At 41.3% G+C, this 14169-nt stretch overlaps 1 pseudogene; it reads right to left on the bottom strand.

The window, feature by feature from the left end:
* Positions 1-2291: 2291 nt before the first annotated feature.
* The window catches only part of LOC104670729, a 45503-nt pseudogene continuing 33625 nt past the window's right edge, over positions 2292-14169 (bottom strand).

A 14169-nucleotide genomic window follows, 5' to 3' on the forward strand; every position in this document is an offset into this window, starting at 1 on the left:
AGTTCGCATGTATTTAGCAAAATATTTTATATGAAAGGATCCTTTTACTTCTTTATCCTCAATTCCTGAGTAAAAAACACATCCCATGAATGTCATCTCATGCAGAAAAGAGAACTGAACTAACAGTTTCATTAGAATAGAAAAATCATCTGAATAAAAATACCAGATGATTTATTAAGCAAACCCCTACCCACTGCCTTAAAACCCTAGGCTTGCTGTCATTTAGATTTCCTGTCAAGAATGCTCATATTTCAGCTATAAATAGAACATGGCAGCAGAGAGAGCAGCTTTTTAATGAGGTCATTCCAGAGTCTGCATGATTTATTTTCTTTGAGTCTTTGCCATTTTTTGCTTCAGATGTGGCCCCTTCATGATGATGATGCAATGCGACAGAATCATACCAGACTTCCAGAGCACTAACCTTGCCGCCCGAGTGCCCGCTCTGCCTCCTCCTTCCTCTCCCTCTCTGTCGTCCTTTGCACACTTGCTCTTCAGAGCCTCTTGCAAAGGGGCAGCAGCCAGAGGCTTCCATCATATGTTTAGAGACCACTGATTGAGTCTCACTTTTGGTCACTCTCCCATCGGATACTAAATATCCCAACTGGAGCTTGGCTCATGTCTGGCTCTCCTAATGTTGTTTACCTTCTTTCCTGAACTTTATGATCGATGCTAGGGGTGTGAGAGGTGTGGAATAATGGAGACAGACATAAGACTAATAAATTAAAAGCAATTGGGTGAACTGAGAGTTTTCCCATCTTTCTTATTAAACCTAACTCTATAATCCTCCTACTAGCTTCTAAAAGAATAACAGAAATGGAAAAGACCTACTCTAGTCAATACCCCTTCACTCGATGTGATTTTCCAGATGCTGGGAAGGGCCCTCCAACCCCAGTTCCCCACTCTCCTGCCCCTGTCATTGGTGCATGATTATACTTACCTAGCGGACAGAAGCCTTTGTTCCCAGTGGTGACAGCTTTGGTGACTCTGGAGGCTTTAGGGTTCCCTGATTCTAGCAACACCCTGAAAGACACACCAACAGTCCTTCCCAAACTCCTTGCGATGTAAGTTAGAGCTCAGAGGAAGCACAGCTTCACAGGGTCCATCCTCCCCAGCAGCATTCCCAAGCCCTCCAGCCAGCCCACCCTCTGCCTTCATCCCAGGGTTGCTTGGCTCCTATTGGGGGTCTATGGGCAGGAGCACCACAGCTGCATTACTGAGCACATTCCTGCCTCCTGGTCTAGAGGCCTGAAAAAGGCTGGCCGTTTTCACAACTCATTTAGCAGGAGCACCTGACCTGACCTGAGCCCTCCTGGTGGAAAACCCAACCGGGTCTTCTGTGAGGTGTTTTGGTCTGGACTTGTCGGCTGATGGACAGCTGCGTCCATCAGTATCCCTTTCCCGGCTGGGAACTCTTGAGGGTCCTCAAGACTGTGCTTCTTTGTCTTTGTATCTCCAGTGCCTAGCACAGGAGGGGCACGTAATAAGTGCCCTATAAATATTTGCTGAGTTTAATTGAATCTTTATTTAAACACTTAGGAAAAAAGCAAGTGACACCGCATGGAACGATCCTTCAGGACGGGGAATTCATCTTCCTATTCACTGATCCTCTCTTCTGTTCATGGAATCAGTCCTTCATTTAATTAACATGTATCAAGGGCCAACGAAGCCTAGGTTTCAGGCTTTCTGCTGTGTCTCAGGAAAGCAAAAGAGTAATAGGCAATCTCTGTGCTTGTTTAGTTCATAGCCAAGTAGGGAAGACAGCTAATAAGGCAGGATTTTAGTACAGTGTGATAAGAGTGCTGATAAAGATGCATACGCCACAAAAGCACGAAGCTAGGCATCTAACCTCGCTGTCTGGAAGAGACATTGAGGCAGAGAGAACAGTAAGAACATTGGCATGGAGATGTGGGAGACATGAAGTTTTGTGCAAACAGCTCAGTGAAGCTCCAATGTGGCCATCACAGGAGGATGATCATGGGAGAGACACAGAAGGAAGCAAGACAGGAGGAGCTAATGAGGCCCAAGCAAGGGGACCTTGCCTACACGCTAAGGAGGCTGGGCTCTGTCCCAGAGCACTGCAGGAGGTGATTAAGCTGGATAGTGACAGGATCAGATTTACATTTACTGTAAAGTCAGGTGTAGTGGCTCACGCCTCTAATCCCAGCACTTTGGAAGGCCGAGGTGGGAGGATCGCTTGAGGCCAGGAGTTCAAGACCAGTCTGGGCAACATAAGGAGACCTCATCTCTGCAACAATAACAAAAAAGAAAGATCACTTTGAACACTAAAGACATTACTGCTTGTGCATAGAGGATGGTTGAACATAATTACCGTGAGATGGATTGTCTTCTCCATGGGGTCCTAGCTTCATGCTCTGGACAATTGAGTGAAGGAGACAGCCCTTAGGAGAGAAAATAAAAGCTGAAAATGACCTGAGTTTTACTACAATTGGACATGTTACTCTATGACTCCACACGGCTCCTGTCTACTTCCGCCAAAACGGCACCACCTTCCTGTTCCTAGGGAATCCCCCTAAGATAGAGGGTAGCAATGTTACTTCTTTCCATTTCGTTAGAGGCCTTGGGTCCATGAGGTGTGGTCCCCCTCCCTGCAACTTCCTGGGGAGGCCTTTCTGAGGCAACTAGAAAATGAGAAATTCTCTTCCTCTCCATTCAGTGCCAGAAGAGGAATGGGGGATTATAGGACTAATGGTCATGAACAGTGTGAAGAGGAGACAGACATGTTCCAGGGAGTGAGGGGGTGTCTGCAGAGCATTCAGAGGCCCAACTCTCTGTTGTTCCAGGAAATTAAAGTGAGAATCAGGGTATGTTTTGCCAACCCCAGCAGAGATCTTCCGCTCCAGATAGGGCTCCCATTTGTGTCATCTGTGGCATGTCGCACCACCCTAATTCAAATATTATGACAAGGTAGCAACCAGACACGTTGAAGGACTGTGAGGAAACAGGCAGTGTTAGAGTACTTCCTGCATAAGAAATGATATTTTCATTTTTAAAATCTACATTTCCCCTCTTGGCAGTGGCCCAGCGACGCAGACAAGGGCTGTAACAATGACTAATGTGCAGCTCTTAATGTACCTGCTAACTACAAGTCAGGGCACTTTTACATCCGTACCACAAATCTTGATGTTTCAGTAGGCAGTTACACGACAGCAGGCAACACTTTTTTTTTCCCCCAGGGAATAAACTCCCCTGGAATAATATGGGAGGAGTCCTCGGCATGCCGATAGGTGTCAGCTGCTCCTGATGCAGGAGGGGACACCTTAGACCTGCCCAGTGGCCATCAGAGCACCACTGGAGTTGAGCCTCCAGTGTCTGCTAATCTCAGCGTCATGATCACCAGGGCCACCTCTGCTAGGTGGGGCCTGAAGTCTGTGGTCAGTCTGGGGAACTCAGGAGGACATCTGCCACTGTCACAGTGTTGCTGTCTGGACCCTGCTGATCTTAGTGCAGACCCTTGTCAGTTTGCCAAGGCAACAACCATCCCACGTATGACAAGTGGCTTCTTCTCTGTGCCACACTCTGTACTGGGGTTCCCTATCCCCAGCAAATTGATCTGTTTCCCAAGGTAGTAAGATTCTTCAGATTCACTCAAGAGCCACTTCCCAAGGTGACCCCACAGCCCAGGGGTGGGTGGCTTGGATGGGCCCTCGTACTAAGTTCTAGTTCTGTGCTTAGAGCCAAACCTTTTTGGTCCTCTGACTAGTTGAGGGCCCTCTGTTTCATCTTCCAAGCCACCTAGGACCTTGCTTGTTTTATTACAAAGTTGCCCCCTAGAGTTTGGATCCTGGTTCTGATTTTTTTTTTTTTTTTAATCACCCTTTTCCTTTATGCTGAGCCACCTTTCAGGAGCTCCAATGCCCTTTTCTGCTCCTTTGCCTGAGTCAAGACCTTGCCCAGGCCATGAAATACACTTTTATAGTCTGGCAACTCAATGGGGGACCTCTGCTTCTGGAAAGATACTTTCCCCTATTCTTCCCACTAAGTGCAGCTCAAAACCCTGGACTTTGTATACACTTCTTATGTAAACATAAGAAGGCTCTGAAAAGTGGAGTGAAGAGGCAGATGGGCCAGGGACCTTGGGACCCAAGTGTCATAAGCTGAATTCTGTCCCTCCAAAATTCATAAGCTAACATTTTCATTCCCAGTGACTGCATTTGAGGATAAAGTCTTCAAAAAGGTAAGGAAAAATGAGGCCATTTAGAGTGGGCCCTGTTGTGCCGGACCCCTAATGACTTCAATAGAGATGGTGTCATGTTTGAGAGGCTGAAGAAGAGACCTGGAGCCAGTGCATGAGACATAGGGTTTATTGAGGGGACTTACATACAGGGTGGCCCAGTGGCGGTGGGCTGGACAGGAAAACTGCGACCACCTGTCAAAAGCATGTGGTTTATACAGCATTGTTACTTAGTACCCTCTCCCGGCAACCTCCATCTGGCAACCTTCATTCAACCCGAGACGAAGCCTACATTCCATGGCATGGGTCAGGGATTCCAATGCTCCTCATACATAAGGAATGAATCTCCAGGTTGGCCACTCCAAGTTATTGCTGTCAGGCGCATCTGCCATATAGGCCCTAATCCAATATGACGGGTGTCCTTTTAAGAAGAGGTGATTAGGACACAGGCAAATACAGAGGGAAGACCATGGGAAGACACCAGGAGAAGACAGCCATCTGCAAGCCAAGGAGAGGGGCCTCAAAAGAAACCAGTCTTGCTGACACCTTGATCCCAAACTTCCAGCCTTCAGAGCTGTGAAATAATACATTTCTGTTGTCTAAGTCAACCAGTCTGTTGTACTTGTTATGATAGCCCCAGACAACTGACATACCAAGGAATTACACAGTGGTGAGTTTCTTTGGCCTTACGTATTCCAGACATGGAGCTCAAGAAGCCAGCAACCCGAAAATACCAGCAGGTTTAGACCAAAAAACAAGCCCCCAACAAAAGCCCACTTATCTAGCCAAAAGACAAGGAAAAGGTCAGCCTAGCAAGGCAGAGACATTTTAGATAATAACAGCTCCGCTCCAGACAAACATAGAGAAAAGTGTGGCCTCACCCCTACCCATGCCTGCAAAAACCAAGCAGGGAGCCTAGACTTCCAGACTCATCAGGCTGTAACGAGGTGTCCCTAGTTATCTCACTGGGTTTGTGTCTGAGAAGACTGAGTAGAGAGCAGGAACTTTCATTCCTGTAGGGTGGTAAAGAGCCTCCCTCCCCTGGTGTCACTGAAGGCCACATAGGGAGGTGCAATGAGACACTCCTAACACTTTCAGTCAGGGACGTATCAGTGGAGGCCTAGTGAGGTCTGGAACACCCATCCCTGCCCAGGAGAAATGAGGAGACTCTTCCCTCAATTATCACTAGAGGCCAACTGGAAAACCTGGTCTTCTCCTCCCGCCAGGTGCTCCCCCATATTCCTGCCAGAGCAATGTCAAAGGGAGCCAGCTGAATTAGCTCACTAAATTGTATTAGCCAATGTAATATGTAACCAACTAAGTATTTACTACATAAATCTTACTCAGAATCTCATAATATAATACAAAAATGTCCAGATTTTAGTAGGAAATGACTCAGCATATCAAAAACAGGAAGATCTCAAGTCAAATGACAAAAGGCATCAATGGATGCCAGCACCAAGGTGACAGAGACATTAGAATTATCTGGAAAAAAATATTTTAAAAATTTTATGTTATTTATCTATTTATTTGTATAAACAGAAACAGAGTCTCACTATATTGATCAGGCTGGTCTCAGATTCCTGACCTCAAGTGATCCTCCTGCTTCAGCCTCCCAAAGTCCTGGGAACACAGGCTGGAGCCACTGCACTGGACCAGACAAAGATTTTCTAAAGCAGCCATCATAAACATGCTTCAGTGAGCAATTACAAACAGGCTTGAAGCAAATGAAAAATAGATGCTGCAAAGAATAGAATGTTTCAGCAAAGGAATAGAAGATACAAAGAAGGACCAAATGGAAATTTTAGAAGTGAAAAATGCAATAACCACTATATAATGTATAAAAACACAGTGGATGAACTCACTAACAGAATAGAGGGGACAGAAGAGAGGATCAGTGAACAGGAAGATAGAAACATAGAAATTATGAAATCTGAACTACTGGAAAAAGTGAATAGAGCCTCACGGACCTGCAGGATCCTAACAGAAGATGTAACATTCATGACATTGGAATCCCAGAAGAAGAGGGGAAAAATGTTGAGGCTGAAAAAGTACTAGAAGAAATAATGGCTGAAAACTTCCCAAGTTGGGAAAAGACATCGATCTATAGAATCAAGAAGCTAATCTAACTTGAAACAGGATAAACCTAAAGTAATACACACGTAGGCTCATTGTAGCCAAACTGCTGAAAACTAAAGACAAAGAAAAGTCTTGAAAGCTGCATGAGAAAAGTGCCTTACCTGAAGGAAAAAATAACTCCAGTGACAGAGGATTTCTCATCAGAAACCATGGAGTGAAGGAAGTGGCACAACATCTTTTAAGTACTGAAAGAAAAAAACTGTCAAGCTAGAATCCTGTAAACAGTGAAAACATTTTTCAATAATGAAGGAAAAATCAAGACGTTCTTAGACAATGGAAAACTAAGAAAATTGGTCACCAGGAGACCTACCCTAAAAAAATGACTAAAAGAAATTTTACCTAAACAGAAGGGAGAAAAAAAAAAGGAATCTAGGGACATCAAGAGAGAAGACAGGATATAGTAAGCAAAAATACCAGTAAATATGATACACTTTCCTTCTTCTTCTGATTTTCTATATTATGTTTGACAGTTGAAGCAAAAATTATAACACTCTTTGATGTGGTTCTAAATGTGTGTATAGCAAATATTTAAAACGATTATAATAGGGCATATAAAGGGATGTAAATTTAGGTAAAGTTTCTATCCTTCACAGGTAACTTACTCAACTGGATAAAGAACATCTACCAAAATATCCTGTAACTTTACTTAATGGCAAAAGACTGAAGGTTTTCCCAAAAAGACTAGGAACAAAGCAATGATGTCCACCCTCACCACTCCTATTCAATGTAATACTGAAAGTTCCAGCCAGGGGAATAAGGCTAGAAAAAGAAATAAAAATATATGGGCTGGAAAGGAAGAAATAAAATCGTCCCTACTTGCAGATGACAGGATTGCCTATATAAAAAATATGAAAGAATCTACGTAAAATCTCCTATCACTAATAAGTGATTTCAGCAAGGTCACAGGATACAAGGTAAAAATACAAAAGTCAAATGCTTTTCTATATACTGGCAATTAACACATGGCCATCAAAATTTAAAATATAATACTATTTACAGTCACTCAAAATAAAATGAAATATTTAGCTGTGAATCTAACAAAATATGTATAGTGCCTGTATGCTGAAAACTACCAAACGCCAATGAAAAAAATAGAAGAATATCTAAATAAATGATGAGGCATATCATGTTCATAATTGGAAGATGCAACATTGTAAAGGTGTCAATTCTCCCCAAATTGATATGCTGTTTTAATACAACTCCTATCAAAATCCCAGCAAGATTTTTGTAGATATAGGCAAGATTATTCTACACTTTATATGGAGAGGCAAAGGGACTAGAATAACTAAAACAATCTTGAAAAAATCTGAGGAATCAGTCTACCCATTTTCATGACTTACAGTACAGCCACAGTAATCATGACTGTGTGGTATTGGCAGAGGCAGAGACACATAAATCAATAGAACAGGCGGAGAACCCAGAAATAGATCCATACAAATTTACCCAAATAATTTTTGACAAAGAAATTCAATGGGGGAAAGATCACTTTTTCAACAAACGGTGCTTGAGCAATTGGACATCCACAGATTAAAAAAAAAAAAAAAATCAACACAACCTAAATTTCATACTTCATACAAAATTAACTCAAAATAGATTACAGACTTAAATGTAAAATGGAAATCTGTAAAAGGTTAAGATTAAAAGAAATAGGAGAAATTCTTAGAGGTAGGCAAAGAGTTCTTAGACTTGACAACAAAGCATGATACATAAAATTTAAAATTGATAAAAAGGACTTGATCTAAATGAAAGACTTTTGTTCTAAGAAAGACACTTAGGAGGATGAAAAGGCAGCCTACAAACTAGGGGAAAATATTTGCAGACCACATATCTGAAAAGAACTAGTAAGCAGCACATGTAAAGAACACTCTGGGGACCAAGGCAGGAGGATGGCTTGAACCCAGGAGTTGGAAACTGCAGAGAGCAATGATGGCACCACACTGCACTCCAGCCTGGGCAACAGAGCAAGATCTTGGAGTGGGGGTGGGTGGTGAGAAAAACCCTCTCAGAACTCAACAATAAAATTCAAACAATCCTATTGGCAAAAAGCATGAAGAAATATTTCACCGAAGACAAACTACAGATGGCAAATAAGCACTTGAAAAGATGTTTGGCCGAGCGCAGTGGCTCACGCCTGTAATCCCAGCACTTTGGGAGGCTGAGGCGGGCAGATCACTTCAGGTCAGGAGTTCAAGACCAGCCCGGCCAACATGGTGAAACCCCATCTCTACTAATAACACAAAAATTAGCCAGGCATGGTGGCAGGCGCTTGTAATCCCAGCTACTCAGGAGGCTGAGGCAGGAGAATCCCTTGAACCCAGGAGGCAGAGGTTGCAGTGAGCTGAGATCATGCCACTGCACTCCAGCCTGGGTGACAGAGCGAGACTTTGTCTCAAAAAAAAAAAAAAAAAAAAAAAAAAAAAAAGAAAGAAAGAAAAAGAAAAAAGAAAAGATGTTCAACATTATTAACCATTAGAGAAATACAAATTTTAAAACACACCTATTAGAATGACTAAAATTTTAAAAAGTCGTTATTATTTTTCAATGGGGCAAATAAAGGGAGGTAAAGGTAGGTAAGGTTTCTATACAAGGGTAACTTAACTTGATAAAGAACATCTACAGAAAAACCCCTATACCTAACAGTATACTTCATGGTAAGAGACTGAAGGTTTTCCCAAAAAGATCAGGAACAAAGCAAGGCTGTCCATTTTTACCACTCTTATTCAACATAGTGCTGGAAAAATACAGTTGTTGCTATTTTTTATTTTAGTCATTCTGATAGGTGTGTTTTAAAATTTTTCCAATTATTATTGAATGCTGAGGAGAATGAAGAAAAACTGGATCAAGATCTAGAAGGTTTCCCTTACCACAATTTAAATTGTTGGTGGGATTGTAAAGTGATATGGCCACTCTGAAAAACATTTTGGTAGTTTTAAAAAATATTAAGCCTTCCACTACCATGTATTCCTTGGCCTTTACCTTACAGAAATAAAAAGTATGTTCACATAGAAACCTGTACATGAATGTTTATAGACATTTTATTCATTATATCCTAATATTGGAAATAATCCAGATGTTCTTCAGTGGGAATATGGTTAAACAAACCATGGTACAGCCATACCGTGGAATACTACTTGACAGTAAAAAGATACAAACCTTAATTCAGGCAACAACCTGGATGAAGCGCCAGGGAATTATGCCGAGTGAAAAAAGTGTGTGATTTATATAATATTATGATTATTATTATTTTGACAGAGTAGTGCTCTGTTACCCAGGCTGACATGTAGTGGCACAATCTCAGCTCACTGCAACTTCCACCTCCGGGGTTCAAGCAATTCTGGTGCCTCAGCCTCCCAAGTAGATGGGATTACAGGTGCACACCACCATAACAAGCTATTTTTTTTTCTTTCTTTTTTCTTTTTTTTTAGTAGAGATAGGAATTTGCCATGTTGGCCAGGCTGATCTTGAACTCCTGGCCTCAAGTGATCCACCTACCTCAGCTTCCCAAAGTGCTATATTCTTGAAAGTATAGAAATTACAGAAATGGAGAACAGCCAGTGAGTGGCTGCCAGGCACTAAGAAGGGGCTGATGGTGGAAGGCAAGTGGATGTGGCTATAGAAGGGCAACATGAAGATCCTGGTGGTGATGGAAACCTTCTATATCTTGACTGTATCAATTCCAACATCTCCGTTGTGATACTGTGTTATAGTTTCATAAGATGTTATCATTGAGTAAAGTAAAGATTCATGGAATCCCTCCGTATCATTTTTTACAACTTTATGTGAATCTGCAATTATCTCAAAATAAAAAATTATATTCGGTTGGGCATGATGGCACAGGTGTTTCTCTCCAGCACTTTGAAAGTCCAAGATGGTAGGATTGCTTGAACCCAGGAGTTCAAAGCTACAGTGCCCCACGATTGTGCCACTGAACTCCAACCTGGGTGACAGTGAGACCTTGACTCAAAAAAATAATTTTTTTGATTATAAAATCAAATTATAAAATCAAAAAATTATAAAATATTTTAATATAAAAATATTAAATATTTTATATAATTAATATATATAATTAATATAATACTTTATATTAAATTATATAATTTTATAAAATTATATATTATATTGATTATATAATTATTAATATAAAACATACAATTTTATATAATTATATAATTTATATTATATTAATATGAATATAATTAATATAATAATTTTATATAATTAACATAATAATATAAAAATATTTAAAATATTACAAAATCTTATAAAAATATTATTTTTTTGATTAAAAGAAAAACCTTAGTGATTATTTCCAGCTTTATACGGTATGGTCTGTTCAGTGTTTCCTCCTGTTCCTCTCAGAAGCCAAACAAAAATAACAAAGAGAACAAGAAACAGACATGCCAACACCATCCTTGACAAAACTAGGAAAGAGTAGACACCCCAAATCACGCGACAGTAGGAAGGGTGGTCTAACAGTGAAGGTCAAGTTGAAGTGCAAGCAGATGCAGAAGATGCAGATTTTTAAGAGGAAACCTGCAAAGGCCAAAGTGAAACGGTGGATGCAGACTGATGGTAAGGAAAAAAAAACAAACAAAAACTCATGTGGACTCAGTTTGATTCCAAAGCAAAATAGAGGAAGTAGAAGCTGAATAAGCCATTATACAGACCTGCGCCTTTAGGGAACATTTTGTCAATGTGGCAGGATGGAGGAGAAAGACTGCATTGTGAATCACCCTCAGTAACTATCTCAGTTGCTGAAGGAAAAGTAATCGTTAAAGAAATCATCCACATACACAATCTTGTAGGATGAAAAAACTTCTTCTGACTGTTACAGATGAGAGAGTTTCCTCCTGCAAGTGATGAGTCCAGAAAGGACTCACCTCATTCAAAGATGAGTATTCAAAATGGAAAACCCCTCTCTGGGACTTATATTTTCTTCTTTTTCACTATAAGAAAAGGAAGGGGGGAAAGTTAAATGAAAGCAAGTAGCAAACAGAACAAAACAAAAACCTCTTTGAGATTTCTGCTGATAGCAGTGGCGATGTGGTTTGGATGTGTGTTTCCTCCAAATCCCCTGCTGAAATGTAATCCCAGGGTTGAAGGTGAGGACTGGTGGCAGGTGTTGAGGCCGTGGGGGTGAGTCTCTCAGGCTTGGTGCTGTCCTTGTGATAGGGAGTGAGTTCTTGCTCTGAGATCTTGTTTAGAACAGCATGATGCCTCCTCTCCCCTCCCTTGCTTCTGCTCTTGCCTTGTGACTGCCTGCTCTCTCTTTGCCTTGGACCATGATTGGAAGCTTCCTGAGGTCATCACCAGAAGCAGGTGCTGGAGTCATGCTTGTGTAACCTACAGACCCTTGAGCCAGTTAAACCTCTTTTCTTTATACATTACGTGGTCTCAGGTATTTCTTTTTATTATTATTATTGTCATTTAGTTTTAATTTCATAATCATAAACTGAACTTTGCAATCCAGCTAGGCATGGAAGGGAACCCATGGAACCCAAAGGGAACTGCAGTGAGAACACAAAGATGATAGAATACTGTGAGCAAATGGGGTGCAGGGTGCTCCCCTGAGCTACAGAAGGAATGATCTGGTGGTTAAGATAAAACACAAGTCAAACTTATTAGTGTTGTCCACAGTCAGCAAGAGTGACCTCCTTGTTGGTCTTGCCATTCCTGGACCCAAAGCACTCCATGGCCTCCACAATATTCAGTTTCTTCTCTCACCTTGCCAAAGGCCACATGCTTGCCATCTAGCCACTCAGTCTTGGCAGTGCAGATGAAAAACTGGGAATCATTTGTGGGTCCAGCATCTGCTGTGGACAAGATGCCAGGACCTGTAGGCTTCAGGGTGAAGTTCTCGTCATGAAATTTCTCTCCACAGACGGACTTGCCACCAGTGTCATTATGGCATGTGAAGGCACCACCCTGCCACATAAGCCCTGGAATAATTCTGTGAAAGCAGGAATCCTTAAAACCGTATATTTTCTCTCAATTGCTCAGAGCTCAAAAGGTTTCTGCTATCTTTGGAAACTTTTCTGCAAACAGATCAAAGGAGACGCAGCCCAAGGGCTCGCCGTCACGGGGATGTCAAAGAACATGGTGGGGTTGACCATGGCTGGTATTATGGGGCTCCTGGCCGCAGCAGCATCTGCAAAGCCAAGTATTTCTTTACAGCAGCACAAGAATGGTCTAATACAAGTAACATGAAGTTTTTCAGCAAACCTCCAACAAAAACTTTTTAAATAAAAACTGTAACCATCTGAAGGCACTGGAGAATGACCCAAACAGATAGAAACTGCAGGATAATTTACTCTTGAGAGATGATTATAGGAGTAAGAATTGCAAGTTTATGCTATATTTTCCCTGCAAATGTTTTCCATCCCCAACCCCAAATCCTGTTGCAGAAAATCACAGCCTTTCTAGTTAAAGATGTCAGAAAACAGAGGGTAGGGTTGGCAAAACAGGAGATTTAGGAGTGAAATCCTGAAATCAGGAGAGTTCTGGAAGAAGTGAGCCCCAAAATATGAGTATAAATTCTGCCCAAACCTTTGGCTGACTGCTAAACTATGCATACGTAAGAGAGAGCCCAAGAGACTCAAAGAACTAGCAGGCAGATGTGAGAGAGGAAAGTGTTCTTGAACGCCTATATCAGGTGAGATATGCAAATGTGTCCCTCTTTTAACTGCGCATTCCCAGCCATGCACAGCTCAGGAGGCGTAAAGCTGAAGCCATAATGGCCTGCGGTGCCAGAAAACAGAGTTGGGGCTGGAGATCAGCTGGAAGCAAGGAAACGTCAGAGAGAATAAGTCCCAAGATTTCAGTGTAAACTCCTCTCAAACTTTTGACTGACTGTTTAACTGCACAGATGGAACACATGTTCAGAGACAAGGCTATAAATGTAGCAGCTGGAAGAGAAGAGAAAACTGGACAGAGATGTCAGCTGCTGCACTCTACAAGGGAGACAGTGTTTGCAATTAGAATTTAGGCAAGCAAGTTAATGGCTTAATAGAAAAAAGTTCAATAATCTTCAGAAGAATATAACACATTACAGAGTCATTGCAACATGTCACCTACAATGTCAAGTTTTGAACCAAAAAATTGCCAGACATGCAAAGAAACCAGAAAGGGTGGTCCATATTCAGGATACATGGAAGTATATGGAACCTTACTGAAAGTGAACTCAGATGTTAGGTTTAGCTGATAACAATTTTAAAGTAGCTATTATAATCAAGCTCAGAGAATTAAAAGAAGCATGGTGTTGATGAGCAAACAAATAGCAAATCTCAATAGAGGAATTAAAATTATAAAAAAGAAGCAAATAAAAACTCCAGAGCTGAGAAGTGCAACTGAAAGAAAAAAGAAATTTACTAGATAGGCTCAACAACAGATGGGAGATGGCAGAATAAAGAATCAGTAAACTTGGATGAAGATAAGCAGAAATTATCCAACCTGAAGAACAAAAAGAAAAACAAGTGAAGAAAAATAAGCGGACCCTCAGAGGCTTATAGAGCAATATCAAGCAGTCCAACATAAGGCTTAACTGAAGGAGGAGGAGGAGGAGAAGGAGAAGGAAGAGGAGGAGAAAGACAGAAAGAGAGAGAGAGAGAGAATAGTCTTCATATTTCTTTATTTATCAAAAAAAGACAGAAAATTCCCGATATCTGGTAAATATGTGTATATCTGGTAAAGCCCCAAAAACCCCACATTGGAGACATTCAGAGAAAATCACACCCTGGTACAGAACACTCACTCACACCGCAGAATGCCAATGATAAAGAGAAAATCTTGAAAACTGTGAGAAAATTAAGATATTACATACAAGATAATTAACTTATAAT

This window comes from Rhinopithecus roxellana, chromosome 8 (assembly GCF_007565055.1).
Source record: "Rhinopithecus roxellana isolate Shanxi Qingling chromosome 8, ASM756505v1, whole genome shotgun sequence".
Taxonomy (NCBI): domain Eukaryota; kingdom Metazoa; phylum Chordata; class Mammalia; order Primates; family Cercopithecidae; genus Rhinopithecus; species Rhinopithecus roxellana.